This window comes from Zalophus californianus, chromosome 4, assembly GCF_009762305.2.
Source record: "Zalophus californianus isolate mZalCal1 chromosome 4, mZalCal1.pri.v2, whole genome shotgun sequence".
Taxonomy (NCBI): domain Eukaryota; kingdom Metazoa; phylum Chordata; class Mammalia; order Carnivora; family Otariidae; genus Zalophus; species Zalophus californianus.
In genome coordinates this window covers 63096867-63117705 of record NC_045598.1, presented here as the reverse complement: position 1 = coordinate 63117705, position 20839 = coordinate 63096867, and positions in this window count along the sequence as shown.

Genomic DNA, 20839 nt, shown 5'->3' with positions numbered 1-20839 from the left:
GCAATTTTGGGGTGGATTCTTCTGGGTTTTCCATGTAGAGTGTCATGTCATCCGCAAAGAGTGAGAGTTTGACTTCTTTGCCAATTTGAATGCCTTTTAATTCTTTTTGTTGTCTGATTGCTGAGGCTAGGATTTCTAGTACTATGTTGAATAGCACTGGTGATAGAGGACACTCCTGCCATATTCCTGACCTTAGGGGAAAAGCTCTCAGTTCTTCCCCATTGAGAGTGATATTCGCTGTGGGCTTTTCAAATATGGCTTTTATGATATTGAGGTATGTTCCCTCTATCCCTACACTGTGAAGAGTTTTAATCAAGAAAGGATGTTGTATTTTGTCAAATGCTTTTTGTGCAACTATTGAGAGGATCATATGGTTCTTGTCTTTTCTTTTATTTATGTAGTGTATCACATTGATTGATTTGCAGATGTTGAACCACCCTTGCATCCCAAGAATCAATCCCACTTGGTCGTGGTGAATAATCCTTTTAATGTACTGTTGGATCCTATTGGCTAGTGTCTTGGTGAGAGTTCTGGCATCCATGTTCATCAGGGATATTGGTCTATAATTCTTTTTGGTGGGGTCTTGGTCTTGGGATCAAGGTAATGCTAGCCTCATAGAAAGGATTTGGAAAATTTACTTCCATTTCTATTTTTTGAAACAGCTTCAGAAGAATAGGTATTCATTCCTCTTTAAATGTTTGGTAGAATCCCCCGGAAAGCCATCTGGCCCTGGACTCCTGTTTTTGGGGAGATTTTTGATTACTGCTTCAATTTCCTTAGTGGTTATGGGTCTGTTCAGGTTTTCTGTTTCTTCCTGTTTCAGTTTTGGTAGTTTATATGTCTCTAGGAATGCATCCATTTCTTCCAGATTGCCTAATTTGTTGGCATATAGTTACTCATAATATGTTCTTATAATTTTTGTATTTCTTCGGTGTTGGTTGTGATCTCTCCTCTTTCATTCATGATTTTATTTATTTGGGTCCTTTCTCTTTTCTTTTTGATAAGTCTGGCCCAGGCTTTATCAATCTTATTAATTCTTTCAAAGAACTGGGGCAGCTGGGTGGCTCAGTCAGCTAAGTGCCTGCCTTTGGCTTGGGTCATGATCTCAGGGTCGTGGGATCAAGCCCCCTGTTGTGCTCCCTGCTCAGTGGGGATTCTGCTTTTCCCTCTCCCTCTGCCTGCCACTCTGCCTACTTGTGCTCTCTCTCTCTCTCAAATAAATGAAAATATTAAAAAAACAAAAACAAACAAAAAAACAAATAACCCTCCTAGTTTCGTTGATTTGTTCTACTATTCTTGTGGTTTCTATTTCATTGATTTCTGCTCTAATCTTTATTATTTCTCTTCTCCTGCTGGGTTTAGGTTTTATTTGCTGTTCTTTCTCCAGATCCTTTAGGTGTCAAGTTAGGTTGTGTATTTAAGACCTTACTTGTTTCTTGAGAAAGCCTTGTATTGCCTTATACTTCCCTCTCAGGACCGTCTTTGCTGCATGCCAAAGGTTTTGAACAGTTGTGTTTTCATTTTCAGTTCTTTCCATGAATTTTTAAAAATTCTTTAACTTCCTGGTTGACCCATTCATTCTTTAGTAGGATGCTCTTACTTGTATCCATACGGATTAAGTCCCTGGCAGTCAGTACTGCCTCTTGTTCTCTTTTTTGAGGTGAGTTTTTCCGTGTTGTCATTCTTGCAGAAAGTGGTTGCTTTTCTATTTGTAGAGTTGCAGCTATTCTTTTCTTAGCTCTCTGGTTGAGTTTGCAGGTGTTTAGACTGATTTGATAGCTATCTAGCTGAATAGCTGGGACCAGATGAAATTAAGGTCTCCTACTCCTCCGCCATCTTGGACTCCTCCCTCTCTACTTTTATTTGTTGAGGAAACTCCACGCTGTTCCTCAGAGAGGCTGTACCAATTTACATTCCCACCAACAGTGTACGAGGGTTCCCTTTTCTCCCTATTTTCAACAGCATTTGTTGTCTGGTGTATAAAGAGAAAAGGTGAGAGATGGAGAGAGAGAGACCTGGCAGAGTCCTTGGCTCCAGTGTGCCTGAGCTCAGGTGGACCACTGTTCTCTCCTGCAGACAATGGAACCAATAGAGTCCCATTTTTTACTAGACTAGCTTGAATTGGGTTTTTTGTCCCTAGCAATTAAATACTTCTAACTAATATACTTAATACATTTAAAGTAGTTTCTATTACTAAACAAAGGACTTAGCTAAACCATATAATTATTTTGTGAGTCTTATTAAAATAGATTTTGGAAAACAAAGACTCTGGTTAAAATCCCAAGTTTACATGCACTAGTTTAGTAACCTTTGCTTACTGTCCTTGCACTGTGGTTTTCAACACCACCTGTATAAAGCAATAATGATATATACAACACAAGGTTGTCCTAAGGATCCTATTAATAGTGTGCAATAAACACTGTGAGTGTGGATCACTCCATGAAATGTAGTCATTGTTATATATGCACTGTGACAAACCAGAATCATTAAAGGAAGCAATGGTTACAGATACATTGGTGCTATCCTGGAAGAATGTGGCCTGGAGTAATTAAAAGAGTTTAAAGGCATTCCTCAGTCAGATGGGGAGAGAATTATGTCTGTGTTAAGTGAACTCACAGAAATTATTCAGAGCAAAGTCAGAAGAATTATTTTGTCACAAGATGCTCCAGATAAATGACCTGATAGACCACATAGACGAATTCTTTATAGAATTCATGAGTGATTATTCAGTAAAATTATTTGGAGAAAGAAAGTGAAAGAAATAACACTTCTAGAAATAATTAACCCTTCTCTGAAAATTCCTGTGTTGTTGTTTTTTTTTTTTACAATGGTCTAAGCATATTAACTGGACAACTTGATGAGACTCTGTATAGATAGGTATGCCTATGCATAATCAATAAACAGAGAAGTTGCACCATTAGATCACTGGGAAACTTTAAAACTAATCTTAACTATTGATTTATGCAAAGGGTTCTGGCAAATTGTCTTAGATGAAGAATCCAGAACTGAAATGGCATTTGTAATTCTCGGTTGTGTGTACATTCACACTCTTTGGATTGATGACCTATTTTTCAAAATTTGGCAAGTTGTTCAGCCATTTGCAGTAGCTACAGAGGCATCATCACAATATGTAACCCAAGTGTAAAAAGTAATTTGGGACAACTCAAATTATTGCCAATTGAAAACCATAGGACTGATCTTAAATGAAACTTTAAAGTATCAACTTTTAACTGCCAGAAATGTAGTACTCCACAGAAGACGGAAATGTACAAGTAGACCTTCCTCCTCACCGCTCAATCTCCCTCACTCCTACTATGTGAAACAAAAAAGACTCCTTCAATCATTGGAGAGTATCTGCAACCAAAATGCCGCTGTCACTTTCTGTATGATGCTTTCCCTGAGCCTCCACCACAGGTCTCACCTCTCAGGCAGAGTAAATAATTTCCTGTGTGGGCTCTTACAGCACATTGTTCAACACCTACTAGTATGGCCCTTATCATGCCGTATTACAGTCACTAAAATAAGTGTTTATTTCCTACTCATGATTTCGGTGAAGTCCTAAGCCTTATTTGTCCTTCCTCCTTGAGACCTAAGACTTGGACTCAGTAAACATTCACTGAATATTGTATTTTCTCCTCACAGGAAGGACACTTATCCCTGCTGAGAAGTTAAATATTGAGGCTTGAGTAATTTTGTAAGTTTCACCTTCACAGTGACCTTCATAGAAGTATTCTTCGTTCTAATGTATGTGACTATTGAAGATACTTAATAAGAAACCAATGAAATTTTTAAGATAATTGAGCCCTTTTGGCTACATAGAAGCCAAATCATTTAACTTAAAGAGTAGGTGAGGCAGTTGAGGTGATAGCCATGGAAAATGGCCTACCCTGGGGAAAAGACAGCTTTACTGAGGCAAAGTGAAATGTGCTTCTTCGAGGTTGTTGGTTATAGAGGTGAAGCAGGGCTGAAGATTATTTCAAATCTGGATTATTGCACTAGGACTGTTGTCTGATTTAACTCAGCATAGGGAATGGGATTTGTTTATCCAGATCCTAGAGTATTAAAAATTTTTGCAAAATTAAAAATTTCTAGCTTGGTCTTAAAGGCTCCAGATGTTTCATTATCCTTCAGAATGTCAAGTACTCCATCAGATAAAAGTTTAAGATCAGGTATTCTTTTAAAACCACACTAGGATAATCTACTTTTGAAGAAAAGAATTAATAAAGAAAAAAAGAAAGATATATATTTGCCTTCTATTCAGAAAGACTATTTAGCAATCACAAAAGCTCTGATGAAATCAGGATTTCCAGAACAGTGATTCCTGCAGAAAGTCAGAACGATCTGAGCCTCACTCCATATATTTGGTATCAACCCCAAAGTAGGACTCTGAACCAGGTGGCACCTGGGGTTTGAAATTGCTGCTCTAGATTAACATTATACTGATTTCTTGTTTGGAAAATGTACAGAAGAAAAAACAGAAAGCTTAATAAGTTTGAAAAGCCAATTTCTGTATATTTTAAGGCAACGATTCTCTAACTGGCATCATTTGGGGCCCTAATAATACATATCTTCAGGACCAGCTCTGTCTCAAAAATCTGCATTAGAGGGGTGCCTGGGTGGCTCAGTCGGTTAAGCGTCTGCCTTCGGCTCGAGTCATGATCCCAGGGTCCTGGGATCAAGCTCCACATTGGGCTCCTTGCTCAGCAGGAAGCCTGCTCCTCCCTCTTCTTCTGCTGCTCCCCCTGTGCTTGCACACGCTCTCTCTCTCTCTCTCTCAAATAAATAAAATCTTTTTTAAAAAGAATCTGCTTTAGATCACCATTTAAAAACTTTTCCTACAGACTCACTTTCAGAAGAAGGATATGGGTCTTGTTAAGTAAAAGGTTTTATGTTGTGAGAAGAGAGTGAGAGTTGAAGCAATGATCTTGAATGTATGGAATATGGTTTCATGTGCTATCTGTTGATTTATTGATGATGACAAGATATGGGTTGGTCTGGTCAGTCAAATTATCTGTCAGCCTACTAGCTGTGTTTCCAAGTTGAACAATCCATGTTCTGAGAGCCCCTTTTGGCCCATGAGCTAATTTCAGGATGAAAGATTAAAGAGTTGTATCATGATAGCAAAAATTTTGTGGGCAATAAGCAGTGCTGTTTTCTGACACTCTTGTATTAAATAAAGCAGGCAATTTAATTTGTATGGGTATACATTCTCTCCAAGAGACCCAAGTGTGTTTTAAATTTCCACTTTTCAAGTAGCTCATAAATATTGAATATATCCTAAATTGGTCTTCAGGCCAAAAAGTTGCCACCTTCGGTGAATCTGTGCTAGACACTGGACACCAAGGGGTTAATGAAGCAGAACTACTGAGTGCTTACGATACTCAAGGCAACGTAAGAAGTTCTGTACATAGACCATCTCATTTAACCTTCATACCAACCCTACGAGGTAGCTACTAGTAGTATTCCTATTTTACATTTAAGGAAAATGAGACTTGGAGACATTAAGAAACTTGAATACAGGCATTTTGCCACTAAGTGCTGGAATTCAGATTTGAATTCAGGCCTGTCAGACTCTGGACTTGTGTGTCTCAAGAACTAAGGGTACATGCAGGCCTGGCTGGTTCTCCTAATTGGACTAAGAATGAGGAAACCGTCATACTTTGTTGCATGGTTAAGTTTAAACCAAGGAGCAAGAAAGTTGCTGCTCCCTTTCTAGACTAGGAGGGAGTATTAAGAAACAGTTTTCTACTGTCTTCTGTGATCTATAAAAGTGACAAGACTTGCCAGGCAGCGGGTGGGGGGGCTTTCAAAGTCTAGCCTTCAGCCCAAGTGCTGCTTATCATGAACCTTTCAAGAGACCATCACATGCATGTCTAATCATGGAAGGCTCACACCTAAGTAAAGGGGCTCCTTGATTAACTATTAATATATTGCTCCAACTAGTTTTCTGTAATAACCATCAGGAAAAGACATCAAAGCACATGGGAGTCATGCAGAACTGACGGGTTGAGACGTGGACATTTGTGGAACTCTCAAAGGCAAGCACCATGAGGCCATTAACTCTAGGCTCTTGGGCAAACCAGTGCCATCTCCTGGCAAAGCCAGTAAATTTGAGACCATGAAATCATAGAGGAGGACTGGTCAGTTACGAATACAAAATGCTAACTGGAAATTACTTGTCGGACAACCCCAAGTACCAAAATAAAGCTAGAAACTGGAAAACAAAGACAAAAGACTTCTGAAAATGCAAAAGACGGATCAAAGCCTATGTGCTTCCCTCATATAAAAGAGCTCAGCTCTTGCTTCAGTCTTACTGATGCCTATTTTGTAAACAATTTTAACAGAGTTGGTAAAATCAGCAACAGGTGGAACAGATGCTAGTGGTAGAACATTAACAGTTACAATAGTTGCTGATAACCTGGCAGAGGGATTTTTTTAAATCTATTTTTAAAAATAAAAAATATTGAAAGTTATCCCAAGGTAAGAGGAAAAGAGGGCAAGGGTTCAAAGCCCTGTATGCCTTGCGGTCATAAGAACATCACTGTGCCACAGCCCATTAGTTTTCATTGCATTGCTAATAGACATCTAATTAGTATGCGTCTACAAGAATATTGTTCACCAACTCTCTGCCTACTGATTTACAGACAGGGAAGGGCACATTATTTGAGAAAGAGACAAGGGTAATAGTGAGACTTTTTATTTTTTAATCTGTCAGTTTTTTTTTTGTTGTTGTTGTTTGTTTGTTTGTTTTAATAATCTCTACACCCAACGTGGGACTCAAACTCTCAACCCGGCGGAGCTCAAGAGTCGCATGCTCTACTGACTAGGCCAGCCAGAAGCCCTTAATCTGTCAATCTTAAAAATAAAATAGCCTGTTATTTTACTAGCAAAATGAGTTTACTCAAGAATAGCAGAAGAATTGCAATTCAGGACATGCAAGCTATGGCGAACTCTGGGCAAGTCCTAGAAGAGAAAGGGAAGGTCAGCTTTTATTAGGTTTGAGGAGGAAATTGGAGAGGGTTGTTTTAAACAAAAGTTCAGTGGAGAGTAACAAGAGTCTCAGGTTGTGGTGGTTTCTCATTGGCTGCAAGCGGTGATTAGCGCGTTGCTGCGGGGCCAGGGAGGGATCGTCCTTTCTCTTAAGAGCATGAAATTCCTATGTGAAAAATGTCCTCCCTTGTTAACGTGCCTTCTTTTTTTTGTTGGCTATGTGGGCTGCAATGAGTAGTTCGTGCGTGAGAGCTCCCCCTTCAGGATCTCCTGACTCAGTTTTAAATGAGGTTTCCTTTACTTACTTTCACAAATTGTTGAACCATGTTTGTTGTATTGGTCTTTGGGGGGCTGCCATACAGAAAACTACAGACCGGGTGGCTTAAATGACAGAAATTTGTTTTCACACGTTCTGGAAGCTAGAAGACCAAGATCAAGGTGCCAACAGGATTGGTTTCTGATGGGACCTCTTTTCGTGGTTTGCAGGTAGTTGCCTTCTGGCTGTGTCCTCACAGAGCCTTTTCTCTGTGTGCAAGCACTCTTGGTATCTCTCCCTCTTCTTATAAGGACATGAGTCATATTGCATGGGAGCCCTGCCCTCATGACCTCAATTTACCTAAATTATCTCCTTACAGGCCCTATCCCCAATACATTCACACTGGGGGCTAGGGCTTCAAGATACGGATTTTAGGCACATACAATTTAGTCCATAACACATGTGAGTAAAATAGTTATTCAAAAAATTAAATTAGTTCAATTCAAAATTCAAAAAGCTCATCTTACCCTGCTACCTCCCCTCCCCCCAATTAATTGAGCAGCTACTATGTGCTAGGTATGTGGTAATACTCTGGAAGAAGAGGAATCATACAAAGAGGAACTCACAAGAGAGTAGAAAAAGAACTAACAAATGTTTTAATATTTAATTTCCGGGAAAAGAAAGAGTCATTGCCTGATGATGTTGCTAAGAGGCTGCTGTACACAGCGTATCACAGACACGCTCCTCTCTTCCCGTCCGTGTTCTCTTTTTCTCTTCTCCCATTTCTCCCCCCTCAATTCTTCTTCTCCTCTTATTTCTTGCTCATATCTTCAGTGACTTTTCCCTGAAATCATTCATTTGATTTTTCCTGATTAGAGTCTCTCATTCAAGAAGTAGCCTAGAGACCTCTGAAAGTTTCAATTCAGTCTTGTTCACTTAAGAGAATTTAGGGTTTGGTAAGAATTCTGTATTTACGTCTCTCTGTTGCTGGGGTGGAGGGGAACAGGGATTCTGGTTTCCATTAGGGACTGGCTTTCAGTTCCTTTCCCACATAATTATTATTATTTTGAATTATCTGCATAAATCTTCAACCCTCTGTGTTACCTATACAAACGCATCCCAGAAAATATGATTTTTTAAAAGAGATTTTACTTATTTAATTGATAGAGAGAGAGTGCACAAGCAGGGGGAGCAGCAGGCAGAGAGAGAGGGGGGAAGCACACTCCCTGCTGAGCAGGGAGCCCGTTGCGGGGCTCGATCCCAGGACCCTGGGACCATGACCTGAGCCGAAGGCAGACGCTTAACGACTGAGGCACCCAGGCGCCCCCAGAGAGTATGATTTTATACACACAAAAGTATTTCCTTTGTCCAAAAAAGGACTGGAAAAACACAATCCTGGTTTGACTCATCGTCGTAAAGACCACAAAGCTGAGAAATCGAAGAAAATGGTGACGACTCTGAAGCCAGTAGCTGTAAAGTGCAGTGTTCTTGGCTACAAAATGTATCCCTTGCTGTTCTTTTTTTTTAAAGTTTTCTCTCTCTTTTTTTTTAATTTTATTTGAGAGAGAGAGCACAAGTGGGGAGGAGGGTCAGAGAGAGAGGGAGAAGCAGACTTTCCGCTGAGCAGGGAGCCCAATGTGGGGCTCAGTCCCAGGACCCTGAGATCAGGACCTGAGCCGAAGAAAGACGCTTAACTGACTAAGTCACCCAGGCGCCCCATCACTTGCTGTTCTAGTGAGATTCTAATTCATTGGCAGTTGAAGGCAGCTGTTGAACGGTCCTAGCCATTTCAAGGAAATGTTTAAAAAGAATATTTTTTCATCTTTGATTTGTGAGTTAAGGTTCCTGTTTTAAATTTGTTTTGCTAGACATCTAAATTACGCAAGGGAGTACGCATACTGTTCTGCTGCAATAAGTCTGTCTGCACATGAGACAACCCAGGATGGGTTATAAATATCCCATAATTTGCTGGGAGTACTGAAGCACAGCTTTATATCAGGTTTTTCTTATTCTTCTTCAAACCTCCTAGCATTTCTCTTATCAAGATTCGAAAGCAGGAGGCCTGTAGCTCAGCTGCCTATTTATGCTTTAGTACAAGACTGAGAAAATATTTCATAGCTATAGATAACTTTCTAGAAAGTTAGATCCCTATTTAGTGGGGAAAGTTCAAGATTTGCCTGCTTGAAATTGTCTGTTAAGCAGTCTCCATGGACTTTACATTTACTCAAGGGGGAAGACAAGATTGCAATGGTCTTTGAAGTAAATTTTATGAAAAAGACATTGAAATTAATGGTCATAAAATTGACTTGTGCAAGTCCAGGCCAATGACCAGATACAGAGTCAACACACCTCCCTGCTGACCCGCTCCACCCTTCCTATCCTCATAACAGCTCTCACAAGATTTTCGATAACACTGAAATGTCCTGTGCCAATGTGATGAAAAGAGTCACAAACGGACATCCTATTCCCAGTTTGCATTTTGGGCTCATAATGTTCCTAATCTGTTCAAATTTCTGTCTGGCTGAAAGATAAGCTCACCTTTTAAAAGAGCCCAATAAACACAATGTTCTTGAGAGCTTAACCTCAGTGGTACAAAAAATTTTGTGATTTGAAGCAGAGATGCAGATCTTACAAAATTCCCAGGGTTCTAACATACACGCTGTACTGGATACCTAAATTTCACTGCGGTAGGGGCAGCTGTCCATGCCAACAATGAAATTCTTATTTTACTGCTTCACTAGTCCAAGGATTGCATGTGCCTCCTCCTAATAGATGGCAGGGAAAGCAGTGGCATCCTAGAATTGCAGAGCTAAGAGGTCATCTATCTAGTGATTTCAAATCACAGCTCCTCGAGATGGTTCCTAGCTAGCTTCAAAGAGCTTGTTAAAAACACACAGTTATATGTCCCTCCCCTGAAAGACCATAAGGTGGATCATAGGAATTTAAAGTTTATAAGGCTCCCCAAGTGATTAGGATGTGCAGTCAGGATGGGAAACTTTGCTATGAATCCAATCCCTCATCTAATAGAGACAATTCTGTTCTCTCACCATTTATTCTTCCAAATTACACCCTAAAAATTCTCAAGTTCATGGGCAAAACAGACATGGGGCAGACCACTGAAAACACATGCAACTTGATAACTGGGGTATTAACAAAAATAGTAACAATACAATAACACTAACATAATTTTTTAAATGTTAAATCCTCAAAATATAGGTGTAGTAAATACAAGACTTAACCTTAAAAATACGGGAGGTAGATTTTGGTTTAATGGGAAAAAAAATCACAAAGATTGGGAAGAACTACCCAACAAGCACTTCTAAGTTGGAATACATGGTCGAACTGAGCCAAGAAGAAGCTGGAGCATGTTCACCTTGGACACTGCACTGCGCCCGTCCGGGTCTTGCTGTGTTCAGCAGTCTGAGGGCAGGTGTGAAGGTACTTTGGTGGTGCAAAATGGCAAAGGGCTGACGAGAACCAGCAATGATCCAACACAATGTACATGTCATACTGATAACATTCTGCCAGTGGCCAACTGAGTGTGAGCTAAGTCACATTTAGAAACAGAGCAGACTTAATCTTCTAGACAACACTTCTCCCAAGTATTTTTTATGCTTCTATTTCGAGTGTTTCTGCCTGAGGTTGATTACTCCATTTTTGGAGAGTTCTAATAATTAAAAGCTCTTTTGTATGTTGAGCTAAAATTCATCTTTCTGTAGTGCCCACCCATTTATCCAAGTCTAATTGTGCTTCCACATGACAGAGAGCCTTTCCGGTATTTGCAAATGGTAGTCTTAATTCCCCTACATCTTCTCTTTACCAGGCCTCTGGTTTTTCATATGCTCCTCACTGGGTATTGCTTGAAGTTTTCTGACCATTCAGGCTTACCTCCCTTTAAAATGCCCAGGGTTTCTATATGCAGAATTGACCATAATACTCCATATTTGGCTGATCAATGTAGCCATGAGTGAGACTATTAGCTCATTTGAGCTGGACCCTGTATTTCTATGGATACAGAGCAAGCTGAATAGGCTTTCTACAGTCAAATCACACCATTGATGCAGATTGTACTTGCAATCACCTATGCCCTGGGTACATTTTCACCCTCAGGGCATACCCCTGGCCTTGGAAAAGAACAGGAACCTTACACAAGGCCTCTGTCATTACCTGATTGTGGACTGGAAGTTCTGCCTGGTCTCAGCTTTCCACATCTCTAGGCAACACTATTTGTGATTCTAGACTCTCCCTTGAAAATTATATCATTTTTTAAAGATTTTATTTATTTATTTGAGGGGTGGGGAGAGAAAGAGAGAGAGATCACGAGCAGGGGCAGGGGATAGAGGGAGAAGCAGACTCTCCACTAAGCAGGGAGCCCGAGGCGGGACTCGATCCTAGGACCCCGAGATCATGACCTGAGCCGAAGGCAGCCGCTTAACTGATCGAGCCACCCAGGCGCCCCATATCACATCAGATTTTAGACAAGTCATCTGATTTGGGATGAATACATCCCTAGAAATATCCACATCTTCCTTACATCCAGTAGGGATCATGCCCCTCCAAGTTACTTCCTATTAGAGCTTAGGGTCCCATTCTGTCCACAAAAGGAACATGGATTACCCAAAAGCCCTAACCATGTGTTTAGTATGAACTTCTGTTAAATCACATCATCCTAGGTCATTTATGGAGGTGGTTTTTGGTACAAAAATGTTGGTTAATACCCTGTTGTTGTGACTATTAACCAAAATACCTGTTATACTCCCAGATTTGTATCATCTGCCAATATGATTTGCATGGCAGCAATAGTCTTTTCCAAGGTATTAATAAAACCACTGAAGAGCAAAGACCAATGATAAATCCTTGTGGGGATGTCCCTTCAGGTACTGTGCTTTGATAAGTTGTGAACCTACAGCTGACTCAAAAATAAACTTAAAATTAAATAAATTATATTAAAAACAAAGACCATGGGGGAAAAAAGCAAAGAAACAAGGAAAGCCTGAGAAATTGTCACAGATCGGCAGAGACTAAGGAAACATGTCAACTAAATACAATGTGGTATCTTGTGGGACCCTGGGCAGAAAGGGAGATCAGTGGAAAAACTGGTAAAATCCAGATCAAGTCTGTATATTTCCACCAATGTTCATTTCTTAGTTTTGATAAATGTGCCATGGTTCTATAATATGTAATATTAGAGGAAGCTGGGTGAAAGACACATGGGAATTTTCTATACTACCTTGCAACTTTTCTATAAATCTAAAATTACGTCAAAATAAAAAGTTTTAAAAATTTTAAATAGTTTTTTTTTAAAGATTTTATTTATTTATTTGACAGAGAGAGATAGTAAGAACAGGAACACAAGCAGGGGGGAGTAGGAGAGGGAGAAGCAGCAGGGAGCAGGGAGCTGGGTGTGGGGCTCTATCCCAGGACCCTGGGATCATGACCTGAGCCGAAGGCAGACGCTTAACGACTGAGCTACACAGGTGGAAATCGTTGTTTTTTTTTTAAAGGCAATAAATACTCAGAACTTGTCACTTCCTAATCTTACTACATTTTACTATTATCTATGACCTTGAGGTTATTTACTTCTATGGTATCTATTTATCAGCACACCACTTCTGGAGACCTTCCTTACTAATAAGAAAAATGGTACTAGTCTGCTCCTGTCCTTGACCATGGTAACCATTTCTTACCAGTTGATAGCTATGGAAGAATCTGATCCTCTGCTTTATTTGTAAGCAAAATGCTTGCATGATAATGCAGCTTTGGATCTCTTTTCTTTTTTTAAGATTTATTTCTTTATTTGAGAAAGAGATGGAGCATGCACATTGCGGGGGGTGGGGGGTGGGTGGAGGCAGAGGGAGAGGAATAGCGAGAATCCCAAGCAGACTCTCCACCCAGCAGCGAGCAGGCCAGAGGGCTCCACACAGGACTCGATCTCACGACCCTGAGATCATGACCTGAATCAAAACCAAGAGTTCGTCACTCAACCCACTGAACCATCCAGGCACCCCTGGATCTCTTTTTGTCTGCGTTGTCTATATGTCTGCTTTCTTGCTGAAGCAATCAGTGTTTACTGAAACCTGTAGTAATTTGAGGAGCATTTAACATACTAAAATCAGAAGAATCACTTTCCTCTTATAGTTCAAACTAAAAATAAATTCTCCTGTTGTGCAAAAATGTTACACCATTAGCCATCTCCCTGTAAACAATCACCCAAGACACTACTACCTAATCACTTCCTGACTTGTATGCATTGGGTTATAATCCTAGCTACCTGACCACATTTCCCAGGTTGACTGCAGAGTTGCCACAATGTACCCTGCAAAGGCTTTTTTGAAATCAGGTACATTATGTCAATAGCGGTCCCTTGACTAACTGGCCTATTTACCCCTTTAAAGACTTTTTTTTTTAAAGATTTTTATTTATTTATTTGAGAGAGAGAGAATGAGAGATAGAGAGAGCACGAGAGGGAAGAGGGTCAGATGGAGAAGCAGACTCCCTGCTGAGCAGGGAGCCCGATGTGGGACTTGATCCCGGGACTCCAGGATCATGACCTGAGCCGAAGGTAGTCGCTTAACCAACTGAGCCACCCAGGCGCCCCCTACTTACCCCTTTAAAAGAATTAGGCTGAGCTGATGCATTTTTTCCTTGGTAAACTCCATACTTATGTACCACCTCCTTCTAAAAAGTATGTGAGGTGACTCTCCTGTTCAATAGTTTGATTGCAAACTGTCTGAGACTCAGACAAATGTAAGAGAACTGCAGGAAATTGCTTCCTAATTGTCAGACTCCCACACTATGTTCAGGAAAATACAATCACAAGGCTTGCTTCAGAATTGCTTCTATTTACCTTCGTTTTAATAGAAAGCAAGTAATTAAGAAATTTTCTCTCCGGAAGACTTCTAATAAGCAAATTTCCATTATCCTTAACCACATAGTGTGAGCTGACTTTTCTTTTCTTAATGAATCCTGTAACATGAACGTGGACATGCATTAATCCCGCCATGGCTGAGTAGAGCTGAGCCCATGAAGACTAGAATCAAGGGTCCTCCTCCTTCAGTACACAGATTAATAAGTGCAGGATATAGACTTTACGGTCCAAGAGTTGAAAAGGACAAGAAAACCCATCTCTCTCTAGCCCAAGGGACTAGACACTATTTATGTTTTTAATGTATCCATGTTCTATTGACACAGCTAAAAATGTGACAAATTGGATGACAACTTGAATAATGGATTTTACAAGTGATGGTAGATACTGTATCGTGCCAAACACTCTAGTATGTACTTTAAATAAATTACCTCATTTAAAATAATGCAGACCATACTTTCCCTCCTTAAATTCTCAGCACACTGAGGGAGAGTTTTCAGAAGAATAAGCATGCTATCCATGGCATAATTCATTTGAGAATGAGGGTACAGTTGGGGCAAGTATACCACAGAGAGAGCCCTGGATGAGTGGCTGTCTTTATGGTGATCCAGTTAATTATTCATTTGTATCACCTTAATTCAGTAGTTTCCAAGTTGTGTTCAGTGGAGTTCAAGAAATGTGCTTGCCTTGGCGGGGCGGGGGACGGTGGAGAGGAAGAAAAACAGGAGACCAGCAGGGGGCGATCTGGGCTCCCTTCTCTAACCAGAACAATTATCTCCTGATCTGTTTTATATAAGGGAATAGAGAATTCCATTTAAACAAATAGGACTGTTAAAAAAAAAAAGTAACCAAACCCTAATATATGTTGGAAATTTGTAATATTATCTTTGTAAGTAAAATATAAAAACTTTCTGTCATTCATTTTTAAAACTTGGGACAAGAAGGTGAGGCAAAAATCAGATTTGATAAAACTCCAGGGGCAACAAATAATGTAAAAAAAAAATCAGCAAATTAATAATTTTCTCACTTCTACATATGTTCCAAGTTGAGATACAAGAGATACTTGGATCACCCAAAGTTAGACTTTCCAACTTAATCCCCGCTGAGGATGACCTCAATGACAAAGTCACTCAGCCTGATACACTTCTGAGAGTCTTTATTCAGACATATCTGGAGGTTTGATAAGGGCTGTGCTGGGGTTTTGAACTCTGAATCGCTGATTATCAATCTTTGTGGGTGCTTCGGGAGCAAAATCAAGATAGATGAATCTTATAGTGTGTGGGGTGGGGAGATTATAAGAATTAAAATACACTGAAAGAGCCAGTGTCCTTGCTCTGAAGGATTTTTCTGCAAAATATTTGGTTAGAAAAGTGTCATTTTCAGTGGAGTGTAACATTTAAGTCTGTCAGTGCTGACAGTCTGCTCAACGCAGGCCTTGTTAGCCATTTGCTATAGGCAAAACAATGAACACGTAGTCCTAGGTAGGTGTAACAAACCTGTGATTACAAGCACAGACAGACTGCCACAAACATGGGGAAACAGAAAAGGCTTTGACATGAGTGACTCAGTCTCTCCAATAGTTCTAGTGCCTATGCACCTGAGGAAATTCCTTACCTACTTGGTTAACTTGGCTAAATAATCGACGATAAGAAACATTGCCGACAAGGCAAGCCTACTCCCAGCACATTATCACTCCCAAATCTTTGCTTTGGTTACATCTTGCTCCTGAAATGTCTCCCTGCTTCTATCCAGATCGTCATTCTTCCACAACTAAATCAAATGCCCTCTGTTCTTTGATCACCTCTGCTTAATTTCTCTCTTCTCCAAATTCATCCATTCATTCAACAAATATTTATTGAGCACTTACTATGTGTCAAATATGGCTGTAGGTGCTGTGGATAAAAAAGTGAGCAAGATACCCAAGTCCCCACCCTTAATGACCTTAAAATTCTAGTGGGGAAGAACAGGGCGACTAAACACACACACACACACACACACACAGATGTACACATACATTTATATTTATATTTATATATTATCACTCCAGGAAATAGTGCTATGAGGAAATATAAAGCAGGAAAAGGGAGTATCTATTATCCACTGTCTGTGCCACTTACTTTTGACATAACACCTCGAATTCTGATTTAACGTTTAATCTGCAACTGTTTTGTAAAAGTCTTAAGGGAGAAATGTACTATCTTTGTATCCTCCACAATGCCTAGCTCAGATCTTGCAACAGATGTTCAGTAAATATTTGTTGAATTTCCTCCATTAAATGAAATCCATTTGCCGGTATCATGGAGAGGGATTTTGACTTGATGCTGACTAATGGGCTGGCTTAGGCCCCACATAAAGAGGAGAAGCTTTGGGAACGGTTTGCAGCTGTCATAATGACAGATGTTAATTTAAGTCACAGAAATTTTGTTTTGAAATATGCATAGATTCCATCTATGCAATACTTACTGTTAATGTACTGTGAGGATTCTTAACATAGAATGCTCATATTTTCTCCTTTTTTCTGGAACAGTCTTGATCCATATATTTTTATTCTTTTCAAAATCAAATTTGTAACTATTTAATTACATTGATAACTTTAATTTATGTGCAGTTAAGAATTCTCATATAAGTAAATCCACAAATCATGGGGGGGAAAATAATGCTGAGTGAAGCATAGTTGCTCCTTTTCAGTAATGCCTTCTCCACACAACAAAACCCTGAGAGGCATGTTCTTTATGAATTTTTTGCTCTGTGATAAGTTATGTTTTAGAGTAAGTCAGTCTGCTCATATTTGTGAGTGTCGACAGCCACAGTAATGTCCTGGGTAAAGGACACAGGAATGCAGGCAGTGATGAAATTCTGCACTTGCCCTGGGGTGTGATGGCCAGTCAGTACTAACTTTCTTATCAGCGGCTTTCATTCTTTTCCATCTCATTATGACTGAGAAAGCAGAGCGCCCTTCCAGGATGACTCTCATCTTGTGGTTATTGTGAACAGAATGTGTGTTCTGGAGTCGACAAATGGAGATTCAAATCCTAATTCTGCCGCTCACTTGCCAGGTGACCTGGGTCCAGGTGTCTCATCTCTCTGACTCTCAGTTTATTCATTGTAAAATGGGCATAAAAATAACAACTACATCTTAGAGTTGTGGTGAGGATTAAATGAGATCAGATACATATTAAATGCCTTGTGCATGAGAGGCTGTCAATATATTGCCGCTATTTTTATCCTTATTTTATACTTATAATCTCTTTGTGCGAAGCGTTGAAATAGAAATATGAACAAGGACACCTTCCAAGACTTCAAAAAACTCATAATCTAGATGGGGAGAGAGAAACATAGCAGACATTTCCAGCTAGTGAATGAACAGAAAGTAATGAATACAATGTTGGAGAAATACCCAGGGTAGTGTGGGAGGAAAAACATCTAACACATGGGGTGGGAGAAAGCTTCCTAATGAATATCACATATGAGGTCTTGAAGGATAAATGGAAGTTCAGCAATGGAGAGAATGGAAGAATAGTCCAAGTACAGGGAAGAACATTGGCAAAAGCATGGAAGCAAGACAACAGTGTGTGCAGGGAGCTACAAGCTATTCAATGTTGTTGCTCAAAAAGTCCCTGGCAGAAAGTGGAGAGGTGAGTCTGGAAAGATAAAGCAGGAAGCAGATCATGGAGCTAAGGATCTTGAACTTCATCCTGGAGAAAATTAGTAATAAATACAACTAGAGCATTTAAACAAATAATTGACATAATTATATATGAATAAAATATATCACACTGGTGGCTATGCAAAAAAGGGATTGGACAAAGATGATAGGAGGTGGAAAAACATTTAATTAAAATCCTTAAAAAAATTTCAAAAAAAAAATCCTGAATTAGGGCATGTTTATAAGGAATCATGAGGTAATTAGGTAAGATTTGATGTAGGGAGGAGGAGTCAAGAAGAATTCACAGGTTTCTACCTAGGTGGTTGAAATGGAATGAGTTGAGAAGGTCCAGGGAAATTGTAAGGCCCCCAGTGGGGGCTGATTCATCTATCCTCCAAGGTCCTGAAATACTCTATGATTACGGCAGGGGTTGGCATGCATGGAGAGTGATAATGAAAGCTAGAGGCTTCTGTGAATTAGTCAGAATGACATTTGGGCTCCATAAACAACAGTTGCTAGTACACTGTGGTACAGTTTCGTTGTGTCAACCTCCCAAAAGTATGCATTTTATACAAGGGTTGAGGCATGCATGTGTGAAGTGGCAGTGGGGTGCCTGGGAAACACAAACACATGACCCTAACCTTCCAGCTGTGGTATGCACAGTGTGGGAGAATAGGAGCCTCACTGAGTAGGGCTGGAGGGGCAGTCATGCACTGAGTGGGAGAGTCAGGGTTCAGCCAAGACCTAAGGGAATGCAGCATTCTGTAAAGAGAGCTTAAGGATTAGGGGTTTGTTTGTGGTGGCACAAAATTTTCCTTCACCCTTAGACATATCATTTCCCAGACCACCATCAGTGGTGCCAATGTTAAGTGCTCTCTAATTTATTATCCCTTCCCCTCTTAAAAGAGCAGGCTATTAACTATTCTGACCTCTGTAGCCACATGCTCTTCTTCACTGATGCAGTGATCAATGCCCATAATATATCTTTTTCCTGAGAAGTCTCAAACACCTCAGTACTCATCACAGTGGATCAGCAGCTTAGACTGTGTGCTCCTGGGTGCCCCAATGTGGTCAAGATAGTGAGCATGAAGGGTCTGCCATCATGATTGATTGTCTTGATGGGGCCACAGGCCACATTGCCAGGACCTTCAGGGACACATGACCCTGTTGTTCAACAGTCACCTGAAGAGGGGTCTCTCAGTGCCTCTGGCCTCCCCTCACCAAACAAGACCAAACTGGCTCAGTCTTTCTGAGAAGTTCCATCACTTTGAGGCATTACAAACAGACTTGGTAACAGTTCTGAATTTCTGAGCTCAAAATCCATTCTTACTGAGGATGTATATGAATTCTCTGATTTGGCTAATAAAATATTTAGTGGGAGAGACAGCTGTAGATTCTACCAAGAGGTCATGTGAATTGAGGGAGTAGTTCTACCTTGAATATATATCTATATCTATAGATATAGATATCCCAAACCATTAATATACAGTTGACTCTTGAACACAAGTTTGAACTGTGTGAGTCCACTAATACAAGGATTTTTTTTGATAAATACTGTACTGTAAATGTATCTTCTTTATGATTTTCTTAATAACATTTTCTTTTCCTTAGCTTATTTGATTATAAGAATACAGCACATAATATATGTAACATATAAAAGATGTGCTAATTGACTGTTTATATTATAGTAAGGCTTTTGGTAATCAGTAGGCTATTAGTCTAATATAACACTGTATATTATTATACATACATATATGTATACATATATACATATATAGCAGGCTATATTAGTAGTTAAGTTTTGAGGAAGTCAACAGTTATACACAGATTTTCAACCGTGCAGGGGTCAGAGCCCCTAACCCCCGTGTTGTTCAAGGATCAATTGTAGATCTGTAAAAACACTGAATTCTCTTTATCCTCCTAGGGCTGGAAATGTTACTCTTTTTTGGTCTTCTAACAAGGTCACCATTAACAAACATGTCTGCTAAAATAGAGGTTACTGAATGCTCAGGTGGTACAGGAACTCAAAGTAGATTCGGGCTATTTATTAAACCCTACTTTCAACCACATCAGGGAAGTGAATGTATTTACACTGACACTTTGAAGAAAACTCTTTCCAGACAACACATAAAAAGAGACAAATCCAAAGTTTTGACTCCAGGCTTATCATTCTCACAAAATACCTCAGCACCGTGTTCCTTCCTCTTGTTCTACATTATGACTCCCTTCTTGGCTGTTTTAGGAAAATGAAAAGAATTGACTCTAGGTCCAAAACTAAAAGACACCTATACATGTATCCCAGCACCTGTGAACCCCCAGTTGGTAAGAGTGTAACTAAGAAAGTTACCAACCTTGTAAAAGCGTAAATGAAAAGCACACTAGCACTGACAGCAGGCTATTTATGGGATGGCCATGGAGAATTGAAGGAGCAGAGAGATTGCTTACTTTTGACAAAGGTTGGCTTGGCACAGAATACGTTTTCCCTGGATATGTTTTCTGGCTGCCATTTGGAATCAATTTTAGGGCAAAAGTGTGTAAGGCTGGAGGTAGGAAATAGAGAAAATCTTGTATAACAGCAGTTTCAAGGATACAGTTACTTCTTGGTAGAAAATAAGACCGTGGATACTGACAGCTTATTTAAACAGAAGGACTCCAGTTGGATTCTGTGAACAAGGGCCTGACAGAAACTGTGCTCAGCACATTTGCAAACAGAGGATGAAACCACTTGCATTTTCACTTTTGTCTTTTAGAGTTGCAACTGCGCTTTTAATGTTTTTTTCAATTGTGCTTTTTAAATGCTCTGGGTACCCCTGGTGCCTGAACATAAGTTTGTGAATGCTCATACTCAATTGAGGATAGGCAGACATTTACATTTCAATAACATTTGAAAGATTAATTTTGTTTTTTTCCACAGCTGTGTGCATTGCAAAGAGCTTTTTTATGTTCCCAGAATAATCATGGTTTTTACAATCTGTAGTTATGTCTAGAGGCTGCATCTTGAGGCATGAACTTCAGCAATGGTACAAACCCTGCAGACTTAAAAAGTCCCATTCAGAACTAAGCATCTGTACCCTTTCAATAT